Source organism: Lucilia cuprina, chromosome 4 (assembly GCF_022045245.1).
Source record: "Lucilia cuprina isolate Lc7/37 chromosome 4, ASM2204524v1, whole genome shotgun sequence".
Taxonomy (NCBI): domain Eukaryota; kingdom Metazoa; phylum Arthropoda; class Insecta; order Diptera; family Calliphoridae; genus Lucilia; species Lucilia cuprina.
This window is the reverse complement of record NC_060952.1, coordinates 17,099,559-17,121,938: the sequence shown is the minus strand read 5'-3', so window position 1 is coordinate 17,121,938 and position 22,380 is coordinate 17,099,559.

Here is a 22,380-nt window from a genome sequence, read left to right as displayed (position 1 = left end):
AAGGAAAATCAATTTCGAAATGAATTTGCGACTTTTGAATAGCGGTCAAATTAGTTGTATTCTATAATAATTCAATTTCACTTCGTAATAACTTCTCAAAATTTTCCTTTTTTGAAAGTTATTGGACTTCTGATGTAGTGAATTTGGAATTAAATAAAAAGGATATCCATTCTATGACAAGCCTGATTTAAAATCACTTCTTCGGATTTTTTTCAGTATTTCCTTTGAGTAAATTCTACGCCCTCTTTGCTTCTTCGAAAGTTATTTTTTGCTGGGAAATTGTACTCAGCATATTAGTTACAGTGTATTTTTATTGGTTTTGAAATGCTGGTAAAATATATGTCGTCCGTCTGTCCTGCTAAAACTTCTAGTGCAATTTTTTTCTTTTGCAGTTGATTTCTTTTTTGTTTTTCGTCTACTATGATAATTTACATAATTTACATTAAAATGTTATACTTGTTGGTGTTATTTTCATTTTGTTATTTACAAGTATAAAAACATACATATATCCCGCACTCATCCACTAATGTCTCTTATTGTTCTTGGGAGTTGTGCTGTCTTTAGTTTAATTTCAGTTTCAGACTTTGTCAACTGTAGCTGCAAAATTTAATTTTAATTTACATCTTTTCAGTGCGCATTTTAGAGAGATTCTTCTTAGCGATTAATGTAAATGAATAGAGTTTGGTTTGGGGTATTTGTGATGCAAAGTGTTTTATTGTCTGTAGATTGGTTTAAATTTCATTATTATTGTTGTTACTATTTTAGCTGAAATCTATTGTTGATGTTTTTGTTTTTTTAATTTAGTTGTCATTGTTGTAGTTGCTTGAATTGATGTTATAACAATTATGCAAAATGCATATTGCTTGTTGGGCATGTGCTACAAATTTAATGATTTTTGTTAAGTTTTATTATGGTGTAGACGCTATTAATTTACAACAAAATTTTATTTAATTTATGAACAATGTATGAATTATATTACCAAAAGCTAATTGGGACAAAAGTACAAACTTTTGTGAGAAGATAAATCGATATTTAACGATGACAATACATTACAATCGTGAATCAATTTTTGGTAGGATTATTTCTCAAAAGATGCGTACACAGAGGTAAAATAATATACCCGCCTAGTATCAAATGTTTATAATGTATCAATACGGAAATTTACCACACAACCAACCCCCCCCCCCCAAAAAAAAAAAAAAAAAAAAAAAAACATTTTAATACAAAATCTAAAATTTAGAAAAAAAGAAAATAAGTAAGAAAGAAAAAAGTTCCCACCTAAACGCTTCAGTTGGATCTGAGCCTGTTTCGAACCATAGATCTACAGAAGCTTTGAGAAGCATTATATTCAATCATTTATCATTTTAGACAAAAATTAATATTGTTAACGTTTTATGAATCCGGTTGCCAGTCATGCAGATGACAAAAACGTTTACATGTTAATTAGAAAATAATATAAGTTTAATTGAATTAATTATTAATTTATTTAATCTAAAATACCAAACAAATAATCAATACCTTCACTAAAACTATAAATCATTCGTTTTTCAACACAATTAGCAGTATCTAGTTATATCAAGCAATCGATAAAATATTTTATCACTCTTATGCGGATATAAAATAAATCAATTAAAAAAACAATCTTGTACATGATTCCTAAAAAAGTAGACCAAGTTCTTTTAGAAATCTCAACAAAATCATTTAACAAAATACTGCTGTTATTGTCGCTGCAAAAACAAACTGAAATGAGAAACTAAAATGACACTTACTATTTTTCAAAACAGATCATGAACTTTGCCACTAACTTAAAGAAACTTTTACATTCAAGTCCCAGCAGTTCGGGGGCATGGTCCGACTACCTACGTGACTATTTCAGCATGTGCTTGTTCTAGAAGAAAGTCAATCGTAACTTCATAAACACAGTCAGAAAACAAGTCCAGAAGACTCACTACATGGTAATAAACCTTTTCACTTATGTTAGTTTTAGGTATCTACTTTCTAGATTACTTGGGGACAGTAAAGAAGCGACTTTGGAGTAGTAATCGACGAAAGTTTCCACTGTCGTTTACAAACAGCTCATTCGTTATGAAAAACAAATTAGAGGTAAGTAGGTGATTAGACTTTAGCCTTAACTCTTTATCGAACTGCTGGGGTTTACAACTGCAATACATAGACGCGAGTACATTGTATTTGAAATACATGCCATAAATTACTTTACCAACTGATATTGAGTTCATAACATTTTATTTAAAATACGGTGATGTTTTAACACTTATGTGTATTTTTTTGTGTGTATAGAAACCGAAATACAAGAAACCTACATTTTTCTTCATCTTATCAAGTACTATTCTTGGCACAGCCCAAAATGTTGCATACGAGAGTTGTCTGATGGTGAAACACCTGTGATCGTTAAAGTTTATAGAATATTTTAGATTAAATATATGTTCAAAAGCATTGAAAACTAGAAATAAATTTGTATACTAAATCTAAGATAAATTATGCTATAATTTGGATCGCTTTTATTTTCGTTTTTCATCCTCATATCCTGCACTATATAAACTGTACTACTGTCCTCTAATCCGCTTCACTAACACTTGTTATTTTGTTCCCATTAACTTAGTTTCTTGATGACTGTGGTGCAATGGGAGTCGCATTTGATGAAATATTAGAAGGTGTTGAAAATGACTGGCTTATGCCTATATATAAGTAAAATTATAACTTTCAAAGAATCATAATCAACTTCTTCATACAACCTTCGTTAAATATGTATATCAAGGTGGCGCTATAAATGGTACGTTTTTTTCCTGGTAATACAGATTGAATATTGTGTTGTAAGTGTGTTGTTTGCCATACAATTGTAACTAATCGTAGAATATATACAACACGTTTAGGAATAGTAGTGGTGGTAGAGGTACTACGAGCCGTGTATTTTTAGTGTGATATGACTATAAGTAAAACAAGAAGAAGGAGGCATATCAATGCACTTTGCTTGTGCTCTAGTTTGTTTCTATAGAATGTTTGTTTGTATTCAGTTGTTATTGCTGATGTGGTTGTTGTTGTTTCTTTATTTTAGGAATTGCAATTTTATATGACATTCTAATTGCAGAATGCAGTCAATGCGAAAGTGCAAAATCATGTCAACAACAATTTTCCATTGGCGGCTTAACATTTATTTATTTTTTTGTGATTTTTTGTTTGGTTATGGTAGGAAAGAACTGAAGCAGTAATACACAAAAATAGTTAAAACATGTTAAAGTTTTTTGGTGTTTGTAGGTGTGTGTGTGTGGCAATATTGTTTGTGTGTGTTTTTGGTGGCAATTGCTGTGGTAGATTCAGATTAAGTTCAGGTGGTAAGATTTTAGAACATTTTAACAAATTTGTTTGAATGATATTCAATAAACTTGCATAGGAGTTTTGAGATTTTTTATAGCCTTGATTATAAATATAGAAAGTAAATGCTAATTTTTAATAGCAAATTAACAGGTTTTTAAAATCAATGTTCGGTGATATGGATCAAAGGACAGTAAGGTCATTTTCAGAGGTTTTTATAAAAAAACTAGAAAAAACAGAAACACAGATTTAAAATATTTTATATAAATCACTAGTCATCGTCCTGATGAAGCTGTAAAAACTGTATACTTTTTTCATTAGATTAACTTTGAATAATTTTTCTAATTCCTTTTAAGCGATTGCGTTAAGTGCTTGACACCACTGATAACATCGTCTTAAAATAATGTTATTGTGTTGGTAAATTTTAGCATTTTAACCCTTAACTTGGTAAGGAAAGCTTATGCTGGATTAATTTTGCTCTTATGCTCTTATATTTTTAAGTGAAATTTTTCAGTTTAAACTAACTGATCCCTACAATTTAAACTTAAAAACATTTTAAAATACATTAAAATCTAATTGTATGCTGAAGACGTAACACATACATTTTCTAACCCTAATTATCTTACATACATATATACCTAGTATTTTAATAAGTTATGATAAAAGCGTTACTTTGTGATAAAAATCCCAAAATTAATACTACATACTTTATTTAAGTACTTACCTAACTCCCTAGCATGTTAAACGTTTTCATTCAATGTAAGTTTTTAATGATATAAACATGAGATTATACAAGTATCTAATGTGTTAAAAACTTGACAGGTCAGAATCTAAGACCAAAGCAAATTGTTTCACAAGGACCTTCTGGTTTCCCAATTTGGATAACGAAAAGTGTAGTGGCAAGCTCATTGTTGACAAACAATCCGTTGTCATGTATATACTTTGACAACGGTAAACACTTTGGTGTCGGATATATTTATTTTTCCCAATTGTAAATGCTTTCACTGACCGATGTACTTTCGAAACGCCTCAGGTGCACTTTTCTTGCACAATAATTTTGAATATTTTTCACATTTATAAATGACAAGAAAAAATATTTTCTGAATTAAGTATAAATGTAAAAATTCCTTGCAATATATACGAGCTACAAAAGGGCTACGTAACTTTTAAAGTTACTATGTAGGAAAAATAGAAAATAAACTTTTCTACACTCGATTACAATAAAGTCTTTCTTTGAGACCATTGTACGAGTATTCAGAAAGAACATGACATATGAAAAGAAATTGCCACTGTGCAGTATATACCACTTTCCACAACACATACATACTGAATTACTTTTAACTGCAAAGAATATATGAACTTCTTATAAATGTTAAACGCAATAAAATTACTGCATTTATGTGAGTGTATGAGTGCAAACTAATTCATATATAATGCACACGTACATACAAATGCATGTAAAAACTGTATTTTTGTAAGCTAACAACTATTCACGCAACACTAGTTGAAGTAGTAGTTGTTGTATGTAGTATAAAACGTACTTCATTTATTTAGTTTAAAATATGTATTGTACGAGGACGAGTAACAAGGATGTGACAGAAAATGCTTTCAACTACACACACTTTCATTCATACAAAAGTGCTAGTGAGACAAAACATTAACAAACAACAAAAGTAAACTTTTTAAATATATTTTTCATAAAAAGGAAAATAAAAACAACAACAAAATGCCAAGTAAGTATTCACAGAAAGAGTAAGAAAATAAAAAGTTATAAAAAACAAACGTTAAGAAAAATAATACTAAAAACATTGACAACAAAGACGTTGATAATGATGTTGATGTCATTGTTTAATATCTAAAGAAAATGCAACAGCAAGTAAAATACATACACACACATGCAGACACTTATATTGAGATCACAAATTTACAAACAAACTTTTAAATAGAGGGCATATGTGTGTATGTTTGTTTAATAAACTTTATTTCATATATAAAATTTTCATTGAATTTTCTTTTTAAATTAAATATAAAATCTGTAAAAAATTGTTTCTAAGGTTGGAAAGTTATATATACTTTATTTGTGAGTGTGTGTGTATGTCTCACACTGCTTCACGATCTTTGTTGCTTACAATGCAGCATAAACGGAAAGTCTCATAAAATAAATTGAAATGAAAAGGATATAATGTCACATATCTTCATACTTATATACACATTATATATGTATTTTCATGTGTGTTTATATATGAATATATAAAAATATATATGTATGTATATTCATACGTATGTATATGACAAGATACAACAATAATATACATGTTAGACAATTTTATAAGAATTTTAAAAGAAAAAGTATTTTTCTTAATGTAGTTTAATGAAAAACAGGGTATTTCATTTATATTAAGATTTTAAAGGTAAATATATTAGTGAATACTGGTATTCAAAAATCAGATGTACATAGTTCATTTGAAATAAGTTATTGATTAAAAATATCCAATTTAGCAAAACTTGGCATTGTCATGTACTTACTCAGTAACAAGTTTATACATAAAGGCATAAATATTTGATTCATGTAAGAAACCGTTTGTTCCTGTGTTCTGACTTAATGCTGTAATATATATTTTTTAAATTCTGTATATTCTGCTTCTAAAACCACAGATTCTAAGTGACTTTCTTGATTACTAATTAGCATTAAAAAACCTTAGCAATTTGTTGTTAAAATATTACTAGCAAAATAAAAATATATGTTAGGACATATTATACCATAATATTATGTAATTTCGAAAGTATTCTGTCTCTCTATTGTCTTACATATAGATATAAATCTTTTTAAAACATTTAATAAATATTTGTATATACACCCTGTATTCTTTAAAAATTCTTACATATAATTGCTTTATCTCTCCATAAGGAAATCTTAAAAATTATGTTAAATTTTCCATTTTCTTAACTGTAATAAAAAAATAAAACAGAAACAAAAACAAAAATGTCTTAACATTATAAACAACAAATAGCTTAATTCTTTTTGGGTCTTAAGATTGCAAATATGATGACCACAAAAAAAAACAAATTTCGAAAAAAGAACATGAAACGACAAGAATTTATTAAATTTGCATACGAATGCATGTGCAATACAAAACTTTTCATAATCAAATATTTTGCATATTCAAATTTTTGTTAGTTATTTTTTTTGTTGCTTTATTTGTTGAGAATTTGTTGAAATATACATAAATGAAAAAATGAACACAAAAAACAATATCTGCAATACACTTTTATGATCAAAATTCTATAAAAAAAATAAAAGAATTTATTTATGTATAAAATTTGTTGTGGTAAATAATGCAGTATTGTACTAAATATATTGTATGTATTGTTTGGTATTTAAAACATTTATGATGACGATGATGATGATTTAAAAAATAAGAATCATATTTGTACATAAATGCAGTAAAAATCATTTATTTAAATTTATGCGTATAGTTTTTAAAATCCTACACTCATGTTTTTCACCAAAATCAAAGAAACAAAAAAGAATAAAATCAAACATGTTCGTAATATGTCTGTCTAAAATTGAACAGAAAAAATTAAATTTATAATTCATGTAGATTTAATGAAATTCTTGAGTTTTTTTTTTGCTTTCTTCCTATTTTTTATTTCGATTTATAACAACCCACCTTCTTTATACGATTCGTAACTACTTCATTTAATTGAATTTTATGTTCGTTTGAGAGTGAGTATTTTGAATATATTTGCAAATTGAATTTTATCCATTTCAATTTTTATAACAAAATTATACTATACCGAGATTAAGTAGAGATTCTTTTAACCACTTTTTAACACCCACTCTGCAAAATTTCAAGTGTGTGGTGCAAATATCATCATTATACTGGACTGTAGTAAAGTGTTTTTCACCCTTAGGCAGTGGAAAAATTCAATTGAATTTTAGTTTCTTGCTGTTTTTTTTTCTTTTTTGATATTTTGCCGTCTTGTTTATGCTAATGAAGTCATTTAGTCTGGTTATTTGATGAGTACAAAATTACCACAATTGCATTTGTTTAAGAGTCATAATAAATGTATGCAAAGTGTCATGATTTTGTGTTTTTTATCTTGGTTGTTGGTTTTTTTAGAGCATTTCAAGATTTGCATAATAATGAAATCATGTTTGGAATGTTAAAATAAAAAGAGTGTTTAGTTGTTGCTTTAATGAAAATAATTGAAGAATTCAAAAGCGAGATATAAGAGGGAGAGGACCAGGGTAGCTACTTTGGGTTTCTGTTTAGATATACACAGATACGCTGCTCAAATCTTTTATATATATTATCCATTTGGCGATCATATTTAACATGAAAACCTTTCATAATGACCATGACGCCCTAAAAAGTGTTATAATTTCCACTTTAAAGTGTCATAATATACTTTCGAAGATGTCACAATGTCTATGAGCAAAGTGACATGGATTACAAATAGTCTTTTTCCAAAAAAAAAGGCCTGATTTAGTGAAGCTGGTATTCGAAAAACCCTAGAGTTTATAACCTACCTAGCCAAAGTACGGCTATTCTGGTCTTTAAAGGAACCAAAACATAAAACACACATATCAAATCATAGTTAGGAGCAGATTACGGATAAGATTACCTATTTCTTAAATTCAATGTTCAATGACTTTATATCGCACCAATTAGAGTTATAGTTTATGATAAAATTTCGAAATGCTCCAGGCCCTGCACTTTTAAAAAGGATTAAAAAATGCAACATTCACTAAATTTATGAGCAATTCATTTCGTAATAACAGTGTCCCTTTCTGAAATTCTAAAGAATTTTTGTATTTGAAAAGTGCCACATTGTCCTTGGAGATTAGACATACATTTTATGGATTTAAAAAAGTTCCATTTATGAAAAAAGTTATAATTAAGCAATGCCGTTATTCGAATTAATCCAAAACTTTAAATTTTGTTCTAAATTCTAAACAAATTTTTCAGTATATTTCTGTTTTTAAAATGTCACAATGTTCATGGACAAAATGACACTTTTAAGAATTGTCATAACTATGGACACTATGACATTTTTTGGTGTGTCATAACGTCCATGGACATTATGTCACTGGACAATATGACACGCCACCAACAAATATTCCATTACATTTGTATTTTATAAGTGTCACATTGTCATAGATACTATGACACTTTTGGAAGTGTCATAACTTCCATGGACATTATGAGATGCCACCATTAGCACTGGTAATTGATACATACTTATGACTCGTCATCACCATCAATGACTTCTGACATTAATTTGACTACAATTTTTTTTTTACTGTTTTTACAGTCTTATGTAAGGTCCTTAATTTAAGTATATATTGACATATTAAGAAGCAAAATCTAACAGATTTTAAAGTTAGAAACATTTGGAAAAATAAAGAAAAACAAACCGTTAACATCTTCAGTATACGAAATACTTAATTTTTGACCCTACCATAACCACTAATTTTATTGCTAAGAGGTGTCTCTGAAAGAAATCATTAATGTCTGGATCGTATATTTTGAAACTGACATAAGCCAGAGAGAATAAAATACTATGTATAAACTATATTTATATATAATAATTATACAACATTTAAAAATTTGAGTTAAACAAACATGTTTAAAAACATACCATCATAAGAATTAATTTTAAAGAAATTTAATTTCAATTAAATACAAATTTATCATTTCCGTTTAAATTTCATAAAAAATTGTCCTTTAAGGACTCTTTGTTAAAACCACAAAAAAAGGGAATTAAAAACATAAAAACAACAAAAACGAAATTGAAATTTAAAAAACAAACATTAAATGAAGAACAAAATAAAATAAACCAAAGTAAAGTAAAGGCAGTCAGCTAACAAGGAATTATACGAAACAGCATCATCACCAATGTCGTGTTCTCATCTTGTCTAAAAAGAGGGTATAAAAATTGAAAAGAACTTCAATTTGAAGTGCACGCGAAAACTGTCAGTAACAGTAAATGCTGCATTTGATATGAGCATTGTGTACTAAAATTCTCTTCCTTTATTTGTTGTTGGTTTGGTATTATTGTTGGATTTTCATTTGTATTTGCCGCAAACAATTGGCAATGCGCAACAGGAGCAGGAAGACAAATAAGTAGGTATTTATAGAAAAAAAAATATGAACGCACCGACACACATCGATTCAATTCCAAAGTTTACAAAAAAAAAAAATTAAATAAACCAAAATACCAAAATGAATGAAACGCGTGTTCTATATAAAAATATTATTGAAACTAATACGTCCTCGTTTGTAAAGGAAATCAATGTTAATAAAACCAAATGTAATGGGAAGGGAAAGACTGGAAAAAAGACAAAAGCACAGTAAACAAAACAAATAAGAAATTACTTGAACACAATAATAAAAATAATAACTAAAGCAAATACTTATTTACTTACAAATGTTTCTGTTGATGGTGAGAATGATGATGTTGCTTGCTATCGCTGATGTCTTACGGCATATTAAATCCTTTTCAGACTTTTTTTTATTTGTTTATTTTTTGGTTTGTTTTTGTTCTAGTTGTAATGATGAATAGAAACCACAAAATACGAGTACTTTTGTACTTAATGAAAAGACGCAAAGTTTGATAGAAAATGCCTAGAAGACATATAGTATAAATTACTATTATACTCTTAGAAGAGTAATTAGTACAGAGTACTTGTAATAACACTGGGCAACACAAAAGGGATTAATTATATTTATAATAAATGATTTGGAATCAATGAATTCGTGGTTTGTCTTAGTAAGTTGAATTTAGTGTTACTGCGTGGAAATATAAGACAGAGACTGATTAAATGACATCACTGCACAGTGAACGAAATACGCTATATAGAGTCATTAAATTTTTTCCAGTCATAATTGTACATCACCATTAAACATATTTTTATAAAAGAGGGCGAAATTAAAATAGTGGGTGTGACACTATAAAAATATAATAATAATAAATAATCTATAACTGTAATAATTATTATTGTATATTTTCAAATGTTTAACTGTTAAATAATGATTTTTAAACAGTTTTGACTACATCAACTGAATAGAAATAACCTGTAAGATTGGTATATTCGACCATGCCGAATCTTATATACCCACCTTTTCCTTTTTGGGACAGTTATTAACCGATCGTCTGAAAATTTGCTAATAAGTTCGTTGTACTCGTATTTTTAAACTAATGATGAGCAGTAAAGACATTTTCTGAAGGGAAATTTATACGGGGATACTGTCAAATATAGACCGTATCACAGAAGTTAGTAGAGAAATTTTTGCTCATACAAAACTAGCTTATGTCGAATTTGTGAGCCATTTTTGAAGGGAACCATATATGGGGGTAGGATCAGTAAAAAACTGGTACTCACAAAATTAGTAGAATGATTTTAATGCATACAAAACATGTTTTTATCGAATTTCATCATTGTATTCACATTTCTGAGCCTGTAATGAACTTTTAAGACATTTTCTAAAGGGGTCCTAATGTGGAAGATAGGGTTAATTATGGATCAATTCTCATAAAATATTCGTATAGAGGTTAACGTTCTCATAAGACTCATATATGTAAAATTTCATCATTACAATGGTAATTTAAACCAGTTATGACTGTTAAACACGTTTCCAGGGGGCCACTTGTATGGGAGCTATTCGAAAACGTGAACCAATTTGACATATTTTTAATACCAAACCAAAGCTCATTAAAAGAGAATACTTATTCGAAATTTCAACTGTTTAGCTCCTCCCATGTGGTCTCTTTAGTGATTTCAACACGAAAGACAGCCATGTCTGTCCGTCTAGGTCGTCTCAGAATTTAATAAGGACCTAGTAAAAAAGGGATTAGTTCAAATGTTTAATACGATATTTAATTCCCAAAATATTATTTAAGTTTTTAATTCGGTACGAATGTTTACGAATTTTTAATACAATAATAATTCTATATTGTGAAAAAGAATTTTTGCTACACAGTGTGGAATGCTGAGGGACTATATAGAAGTGTTTAAAGATATTTTCAAATATTAACTAGTATGTGTATAAAACAGTTTTTAATTGTATTGAAAACATACAATATAAATAAACGAAAGTTTTCCATTGTGAATTTACATGAGACGCTAGGAATAAGTGGATAAATTGACAATTGTGTAAAACAAAAACATGCGATTTTGTTAGAATCATAAAAAAAGAAATGACAAAAAAAAATCAAATTTTAAAAGACAGTTTTTGCTTCCTTATAATGTTTATGTAACTAAACAAAATTTTAATAAACTGAACTTTAAATTTAATCAATAACTTACTCATTAATTAACCCTCGCATACAGTAGTGTTTTATATTGTTTTGTTATGTGTCCTTGGGGCGTAATTTTAATTGCTTTTGCTTTTCACCAATTTACTTTTCAAATGCCATTAAAACCATTTCGCTTTTATTTTTGTCTATAGCATATGTATCTGTGTTCTATCGAACACATTCATTTATATACTTATATGTGTATAATTTCATTACAATACTTTACATACTCAGACAAATTTGTAAATTGTATGTAAGGAAACAAAATGTTTGTTTTTGAAAGTGAGAGTCTCGTTACATTTTTTTGGATTAAAAAAAAAAAATAACAAACAGTCATATTCATTTCAAATGTAAAGTGGAAACCTTTTTCATTTGCTTTTTTTGGATGGAAAAAATCCCTTCAAATCTGTATCATTTGGAGAGATAAAGATTTTAAATATAAATTATACTCCATTTTAAATTTACTCATTTAAAGGATTATTTAATGGCTGTCAAGGAGCTTTTAATGCAAAATTTACTTCCATTTTTTAAGGAATGTAGAGTATTTAGTTAATATTATGCTGTGGCATTAAACATGATAAAACATTCACTTAACATAGGTACTGGAATCGTACAAGATAAATTGAAATATAGTGTCCCGTAGACAACTTTTTCTAGGAATACCTCTCATGTTTATTAGTGGACTTAGTAGGAGAAAAATAAAACTAATTGTTTTCGAAAGGGGTCTAAGTAAATTAACAGCAATTAATTGATCTTGATCTAAGTAAAATATGAAAAAAGAATTTAGAAAAAGTTAAAATACTGTTTTTATATATTTTATTTTACATTTATTTTAATAAAAACTGCCACACCCACTATTCATATTCCTCCAAGTTTTATTTCTAAATAAAATTGATAATTAATTTTTTACTTTTTTGACACACGATTGATTGAGAGGTGCAACGCCCAACGGAACTATAATGCACGCCCATTATAGTTCCAAGAACATATAATATGAAATTATTATGCAAAAGGCTTAAATTATTTAAATAATTTATAAATTATTTATTAACCTATTTTACAATCGAAGATATTATTTAGTATTGTTTTATACATTTTGGAATTTAATGACTCCATATTGAGTATTTCGATTAATATCATGAAATATATTTTTTTTGGAACTCTAAAAGATTCATTAAACTTATAGGAAAATTTTATAATGCTAACAAACATACAGAGTTCCTTTATTGATCGACCATATGATGAACTTACTGATGTATTTAAGAACATGAGAGATAAGATGATCATGGTCTATTGAAGATCTTTGTTATCATAGTAAGAAAGGAAAAATGACCCTGACATTTAAAATGGTAACCGGATTCTAATAAAATTAGAATCATACAAACTTAACTTGTTCTTCAAAGACTAATTAAATTTTTAAATTGTATTACTTTTTCGTTTTCGCAATATACTCATAACAACAGAACAAGGAAGCCTGCAGTGATATTTTAATTACTTTTCTTCTCGTAAAAACGAGTAAATGCAACAAAATAAAAAATATGTATATAAAAAAAACTTCTTTAAATAATTAACTGCCTTCAAAAACCAGAGGGAGTCAAACGAAACCAACATAAGAAGATGAAGATGACTGAAACTTTAGCCATAAAATTTTGCCGCTAAAGCAACAAATTTATGCCTTCTTTCACAAAAAATATTATGGAACTTATAAAGTAAGAAAAAAATTAAGTAAAAAACAGTACACTGAAAATTATCGTATGCATAAATTTGTAAAAAAAACCGTAATCGTAAAATTCATAATATTTATGAAATTTTCGTGTATATTAAGAAACTTTTATTTAACAGAAATTAATTCATTGATAAATGTGTAAGACACAATTAAGTAATTTAAATAAATATTTCGAAATAAAATCGAATTTTTACCTAAAATTATTTTGCATTAAAATAAAATATTTCAGACAATTTCGTGTAGACATTAATTATTTTCAGTGTACAAGTGTGTAGTGCAGTATCCAAAAGGATAAACTAAGATGAGTTAGTTGTGAGATGCATATTGGTCTTGAGAAGAAGATTTAATAGGTGTGAGATTTCTGAAGTTTTGAAGTTGTAATTAAACATGCTGTGTGCTGTTTCTTGTTGCTTGTTTTATGACTGCAGATGCGTTTCATTTTAACTACACACAGATCATTTAAACACTTTCACAAAGAAGGAACTATGAAAAAACAACAAACGCTAAAAGAAATATTCAGTTTATGAATGAAACAAAAGGACTAGAATCTAAAGCCACATATTGGCCAGTCGGTAATGAGAGTTTAATATTTTTTTTCTTAATTTTTTAAGTTGTAAAACATAAATTGTTGCAAAAAAGCCTTTATTTTAACGCTTGAAAAAAATTGTTGGTAACAAAAATTAACAAACTTTGTTGTTTAGTTTGCCATGATGTGAAATGATGTATTGTTCTTTGGATGAAGTAGACATAAAGATTTAAAACTATGAAATTAACATAAAATATATTTTTTAATTTAGCTGTTTTACAACAGTTTCATTCATAAAATAAACACTTTTATGAGATTTGAGAAATACATTTTTTGTTAAATTTTAGTTGTGAGTGCATTTGGTTAAACTAAAAAAAAAACAAAATAAATACACTTACCAATTCCAGGCCTTCGAAATATGGCTCTGTAAGAAAATCAAAAAGGTGTATAATTGATTATTCAAAATTTACAAATTCAATTTTAATACAACAAATAAAGAAAAAAATCAAATTATTTCTAAACCATAAAATATGCAAAATCGTGGAAGAAAAAAAAAAATAATGAAATCTGTTTATTTCCAAACAATATAAAGAATCAAACGCACACACTAACAAAGCTATAAAAAACATGTTGTAAAAAATTGTATTATTGAGGTTGTAAAACAATAAATATGCTTGTTAGAAAGAAATTGGTATCAATACGCCTTTGAAATTCAATTTTCAACATAATTTTCTTGATTTTTTTCTACTGTTGTGTTTCGCAATAAAACCCCCACAAAATCAATTGAATATTTGTGTGTGTCTCATTTTTTTACCTTTCAATAAGTGGAGAAAAATAAAAAAACACACACAAGAAGGTTGTTAAGGATACGAGTACCTTTGGAGAAGTAAAGAATCTGGTATCAACGATATTACACATTTAATAGTAGTAGCATGTCAAAACAGGAAAAAGGTGTGCAAAACAAAGTTGATGTTGTTTTCTAAAAACAAACAAAATATTCAGTTCTTTTTTATAATTTAATAAGGTTTTTGCTGCAGCACAAAAAAAAGCAAGAAAAGTGTAATACAAGCAAAGTTAAACAAGGAGGAGGTGTTTTTCTTATTAAGTTGAAGGTACCAGTTTCTAAAGGGCGTTAAAAGTCGAAATAGGTGGTTTTGTTATAGATCTTCTAACTGTAGAATAATACTTCTGTATAAGGTGTAAAGTATGGCATATGACAATCGCCTTATACACTACATTATGTTTGTATGAGTTACCCAAAAGTATGCAATTTGAATTGATTTTTAAAATTAAGTACATATATCAAAGTGAATTGAAACTCTATAAATATGGATGGACTTAGTCCTAGTCCAGTAATATTTTGTTTGGATGATTTAGTTTTACTTTTTTTATTAATTTTTTAGACAGTCATCAGATCATATTATTTAGCCCTTAGCAATAAACTTCCAAAGCAGCGAAATGCTGAGAGTAAAAGTATTTATCATACGTATGAGTAAAATAAAGAGTATAAGGCAGCTCATTTGAGAGCTAATTGGGCTTCGCTGTTCTAAAAAAACAGATCAACAATCAATATTTTTGGTCATTTTGAAAAATCCTGCAGCTTAGAAGAACTCTTATAAGCATTCATTGTTTATAATATAATCGTTAAGATTAGTGTTTTTTAAGTAATGTGGAAACGACAGGTCAGCAAATTTCAGGTTGGCCCTATTTGTAAGAAGTTAGAATAGGTACTGATGTTCTCACAGAGAAAGAAAGCTTGTAATTCCCGCGGAGAGCTTAAAATTACGGAATTTTTGAGACCAATTTCATGAAGATGTTATGATGAATGTTTATTTGTATTGTGTTGTGGCCTCTTGTAGGTTAGTGGTTAATGTTCTAGTTCGATTCTCAGCCACTGGTAAAGGAGCGCACAACAGATCCGATAGAGGCTTAGGTGCATTTCTTCGGTTTTAATGTATATACATTAGGGTGGTCCTAAAATGGAAGTTGCTGATGTTTCCATCGAAAATGAAAATTTAGTTCATTCTAAGATACAATTTATCAAAATTTTTGTCCTGAAGTCAGTATTTGGTGAGCTTGATCAAAGTATAAAATTTTTTTTTGAAGCTTTTAAACCTTTTTCATATTTGGTATCATATCAATAGTCGTTTTAAATGGTATAACACTTTTTTGTATACAACTCCAAAAGTTTTTGTCCAATTCACAATCGTTGTATGTCATAAAATTTTTTGAAACATAAACAAATCAATAATAAAAAAATTAACACATACTACGATACAACCATATAACATCGATTGTGAATTAGACAATTGAAAATGTCGTATTTTTTCGGATATTTTTTACATATAATTATTTAATGTAGTTAATTGACTAATTAACTAACTAAATAACTAACTTTCATATTGTTTTGGAACAATAATTTCAGCCGCTGGTTAGGAAGGAATTGATTCCTTTAAATTTTTTTTATTTTTCTCATTTGATTTCTAAATACGCATCGCTAGGAAGGTTGTAATCCACGGGTCCTCCTAGTAATTATATACATTAGGGGACCTTGGAAGGTTAAATTTTAATAGTAGTTCATTATATTGCATCTAATGGTAGAAATTCGTACATTTGGTAATCAAATTTACATGAATTAATGTCTGTTTATGGAGTAGCAATTTCGCACATTTATTTCGTTTAATATAATTTCCAATTACACAACTTTTTTGAAACTTGCAACTTCGTTATTTCCTATAAGAACATAATATGTATGTATTTTCAAATCAAAATGTTACCCTTACTACGATAAATCATGTATACCTCTTTGTTTTACAATCTAAAATATATAAAAACCATAAAACAGGCTGTTAAGTTATACAAAACTGATTGTTAAACAAATAGATGAACATTATAATTTTCATAAAATTTTTAGTTTTTTTTTGTTGCTTTACATTTGTTACAGATTTACATTGTTTTGTGGAAAAACTAATCAAATTTTTATTATCTAGACGGGTATAAAAAACATTAACAATATTATCCTTTTTTCAAACCGAGTTTTTTATTTCGGAAAGAGACTTGAAGATGTTGAACAATGCCAAGAATTCCTCATTGGTTTTATACGTAAATATGTATCTGCATGAAATAGAAGTAAAGTAAGTAATAACAAGCACCTTTAATGGCATATTGTGGTGATTTTAATGGGATGTTGTGCATAAAAACCTTAATACTAGTAGTTACAACAAGGCATGATGAGCAGGAGTTAAAGGAGGGGGTAGTATAGATTTTTATGCCTTTTTGTATTTGTTTTGCGTTTTCGTTAAATAAGGAAAATGTGCAAAATGTTGAAAATGTCACCATTGGGAGTAGTTAGGCTTATATCTTTTTTGTTGCTGCTGCGACTACTGCTGTTGTTGATTTTCCCTCAAAATTTCATTTTAACTCAACCCCTTCAGGCAGCCACCAGAAATTTAAACATACAGACTGTTATTATCATCTCGAAATTGCAATAAAGTCATAAAGGATTTTGTTAAACCATTATTTCTTTTTTTGTTTTACCTATTTCTTTTTCTTAAGCTTTTGTTTTGCTTTACTTTTTTGGGAGACAAAAGAAATAACAGATTTTCTTACTTTACTTAATAGAGTTTTCCTTTATTTTGTTTTATATTACTTGTTGTTGGTTTTGTTGCTGGTGGTAATAAAAGTCGTTAGAGGAAAATGAGTAATTCCTAAGGTATATAAAAAGCCATTAAAACCAAAATGCAATTTGTTCGAAAGTAACTTATAAGTTTCACTAGTCTTCTGTTGAAAGTCTGCGCGGATAATAATAATGCAGTTAATGGCGGGATTGTGTTTTTATGTACTGCAGGAAAATTAAAATTGGTTAATGGATATAAAAACCGATAGCCTCAGTAAGGGAGACATTAAAATTGAAGAAATTTAATATTTCTTTAAAAAATATAGACATTTTCCAAATATGAACAGTTTAAGTAAAAGAGCAATGATTTTCATACTTGTTTGTCTACTTTTACGCTTGAATTTCTATATTTTTACTAAATCTTTCCTAAATAAAACATAAATTTTCTCATACTACTTTGTTATTATGTATTTTCCCGTTTAATTCTTTTAACAAATTAGACAATTTAATAAATGATTTAATTAACGTAAGCAAATGCATGTCACAAATGTCACACAATTCTATAATTCTTAAAAAGCTAGCAACAACAATGGCGGCACAAGCAACAGCAGCAGCATTTACAGTAACATTTGCCCGAAGACCACCACTATAAGTGGACAATATGACGACAAAGTTGACATAATTACAATTTTTTTCCTCTGAATTCTTGTCCTGCCATTTGTTTGCAATTTTTTAAAATAAACGCGAGAAGCAGCAAAACTCTGTATGCTAAAGAAGAGAAAAAAATATGAAACAAAAATTATGATAAAATGGAAACAAAGCAAACACAGCAACGAAAAAAATCGCGCATACGAAAATTTAATTTATGAATGTGTGTGAGAAAGCTAAGAAATCTCTGCAACACTTGTGGTTGGTTGGATGGCAGTTTTTTTGTTTGCCTGTTTGGTCTGAGTTGATTGCTGCTGGCTGATTCCTGGAAGTTATTTAAAAGAATAGGTTCATTTTAAAACATTGATATTATACTCAACGATTTAGGATTACTCATTAATTTTACAAGTAATTTGTACTGTTTAAAATAAAAGCAATGTTGAAAAGAAATGAAAATGGAATTTGAAAATTTCTTTGAATATGAAATGGGAAATGTTATGTTGCGACTATAACTATCGAAAATTATATGCACATGAGTATTTGTTCTTTCTTTGGGTATGGTACAACATGTTGAGACTGTAGCTAAAAAAGCTGTGGCAAGAAACCATGAGTCCTTGTTAAATTAAAAGACGATGTTCTCCTGTGTGTTTGTAGAAATCATAGTTTCCACATGGGAATAGCTAGATCACGGAAATGTTGCACAGATGTTATCTATTGATAAGGGCAATATCGGTAAATGATTTCATCTAGCCTCCATACAAGTGCCCCCCGAAATATATTCTTAAATATGTCAATTATACAACAATCGTGATAAAATTTTGCAAAAGATGCAAAAAAATGTTTTATGAAAATAGAAATTTTATTCTAATAAGTGTTCGACTTCGGACTTTAACTGATCCTACTCACGATATAAGGTCCTCTTTAGAAAATGACTATATGACCTATAACTGACTTAAAAACAAAAATATAGTAATTAAATTCGACAAAACAAAGTTTTATAGGATATGGGACAAAAATTATATATCTTTTATATAAACAGAGAGAGTCTCCGATTTCTTGACTTATTGAACTTTACAAAATTCTCCCACAATATAATTTTTTAAAATAATTCGGCCATTAAGCCATTTCATAAATCCAACTTTTAAATATCTGAGATTATTATTGTTGCTGTTGCCTGAATGTTGTTGTTAATTTGTTTGGTCTGTTCGTTGTTTAATGAGCTTGTAATTAATTGCGCGAGTGAGTAACTTGACAGTGAGCCACTCACTGTGTTAAAGATTTTAGTGTGTTGTTTTGGTTGCTTTTTTTATTTATTGCTCTTGTTGTTATTGTTATTTTCTATACATAAACTAAGTAGTAGCAGCAACAGTAACAACAGCAACAATAAGACGTTGAACCCTTCTGTTCTTATAGTTGCTATTGTTGTTGTTGCTGTTCTTCAAACGTTTAAAAACGTTGTTGTAGTAGTTCCTTTTGCTACAACAGTATCAGTGCAGTTTGCCGTTTTCTGCTCATGATTTATTATATTTGGCTGATACAAACAAAAATAAAAAAAAAACAAAGTTGGTGCTGTTGTTAGCTGCTGATGTTGCTAGTGTGTTTCTTAAAATGTTGTTGCTGCTGCTATTGCGGTTGTTTGAATATTTACGAGTTTATTTGTTATGTCTTGTTAATAAAAATAATAATAATATTGTTGTTGTATATCTTTGTATCTGGGCTTTCTTGAGTAGTCACAGCTTATGTTTATTAAAATATTTCACTTGTGACATAATTGGAATTTATTGTCTTCTCTTTTACAGTTTAAAAACACACTTACACACATATTTGTCATTTTCTATAGGTATGTAGCTGTGTGTGTGTGTGTTCGCATAACTCATTCAAGGAAACGTAAATTTTGTTGCTGCCTTGTTTTTGTTGTCATATATTTTTTATTCGGATTTTTTTCTACTTTATTGCATGAAAATTTAAAGATTTTTATCACAAAAAGGTGAACTAATTAAATGTGTTTTGTGTCAAATTAATCTAAAATATTAATTTTAATTTAGTGATGACAAAGTGTTGGGTAAATATAATGAAAATTATTATTTTTCAAAAAATTACAAAGAAACAGACAAAGTGTTTGTAAAAGAACTTTAAGAAGCGGTTTTATAAGTAATGCTATGAGATTTTTTGTACACTGTATACAGTGCTGTCATATGATAAAATTATTGTTATTTGTAGACCAAAGTTATGCCTATCACACAAATTCAAAAAACCCGAAACAGATTGCACCTTCAAGAGCCAATATTAAATTTATATTCCTAGAAAAAAAGTATTCCACCAGACACCCTACTAGCAACTGTATAGAAAATAACATGCCAAGTAAATTTTTGACGTAATACGCTATTAAGATAATTTTAATTTTAACTGGTTTTTTCGCAGAACTATCATAATTAATTGCTAAACAAAAGAATTGACTTTATCGCAAACACACTTTATGGAAACATTTTTTAATCCGGAACACACATTATATTTAATACTTAAGTCCCACTTTAACGTGCACTTCCTCTATTACCCTAAATAAACTTAACGCTCCTGGTGTAATTAAAAATAACCATAATCATATTTACCCAGATAGTTTCGCTTTAATATAGCCAATCTACATTTTATGAGTCATAATCCTTTACGAAATGTTAAATAATCCTCGGAACATTTAATTTTATAATCGTCACATAAAGAAATTTCCATAATAACCAAAAATATCTTAACGACCACAATCTCTAATTAGAAACAATTTAACAAACATCAAAATACACTAAATTCGCGTCCGCAAACAATTTCCCAGGAGTGACAGGCGACAGACAGCAGCACTTCAAATCAACAATAGTAAATTGGGAAAATGTAACAACCCTGCTAGGTAGATGAGATAAAGATGAGCAAGATTTGGTGGGTTAATAAATGTTGATGATTAGAATAATAGAAGAGGGCCCTGCGCCATTGACATCTTAAATGTTCTAGATTTTTAACTAAATGACAATGACACATCAAAACGTCAAATGCTCACAAAAAAGTCATCAAATTCACTGAATATGCAGTTAAAAGAAGATTGTTGGGTGTAATTTTTTAAGTGGTGTTAGTGCTGTTTTAGTGGTGTTGTTATCCCTTTGTGTGTGCTTTTAAAGGACGACTTGTAATAACAATAACATAAAAGTAACGACACAACAACAAAATAAACAGTTACCTAATTTAAATGGCAACAAATACAATAATATAACAATAGTAATAAGGTATTAGCAACAACTATACAACAATACATAGAATACAGCTTTGGTAACAGAAAGAAACTGTGAAGAAAAAAACTATGGTAAAAAGCGGATAAATATAAAACTCCCCAAAAAGTAACTTAAACAAGAGCAAGCAAGCAGGCAGGCAAGCAGCAACTACTAGGATACAACAAACAATATTATCAATTTTCATCTTTGAGCTGAACTCATCATTTGGTTGTTGATGCTTTTGTTGTTCGCAGTCCTTTGTCTATTATTTGCAACATTCATATCTCTCCGTCTGTGTGTCTGTCTGTATGTCGTTTTCGTCATTGTTGCTCCTCAGGGAATGTCAAACAAATGACAGTTGATTAGACAAGCATCTAAACGAATGCTTCTCAACCGAAAAAATAGAATAGGAAGCAACAAAATAAAATATATAAAAGAATCATACAGAAATGAAAAGAACACCACACATACATAGATATACTTACACATCACAAATACTTTTGCCGGCGAGAAGCATTACTCTGGAAAATTGTAAAATTATGCAATTTCGCACAGTGAAAATTTTACAGATTAAATACGTAAGATAAATAAACATGAATGTAAACACTACGTTTCGCATAGAGAAAAAGGATAATTGGTGAAGGGTAATAGTAATTTGCAACCATATATATTCTTTAAATTTGATATTTCGCGATAATTAACGATTCCGAATGACGCTTTCAAATCTCAGGACTTTTTTCATAACTGCTATAAAGCAAAGCTTTATTAGTACATAAAAAAATTTCGCTTACCTACGTTTTCAGTATTCTTACATTTAAGGCTAAAGTAAATGTTCCTCCTAACCAATAATAAGACTTCAGGGTATATTATGTAAAATTCATTTGTATATTTCAGGCTTAGAGGGTAGGCAAATAAAACTGCTGCTTTTATTTCTAAAGTAGTCATTGTTGCAGTAAGAAATGTAACAAAAGAGATTAAA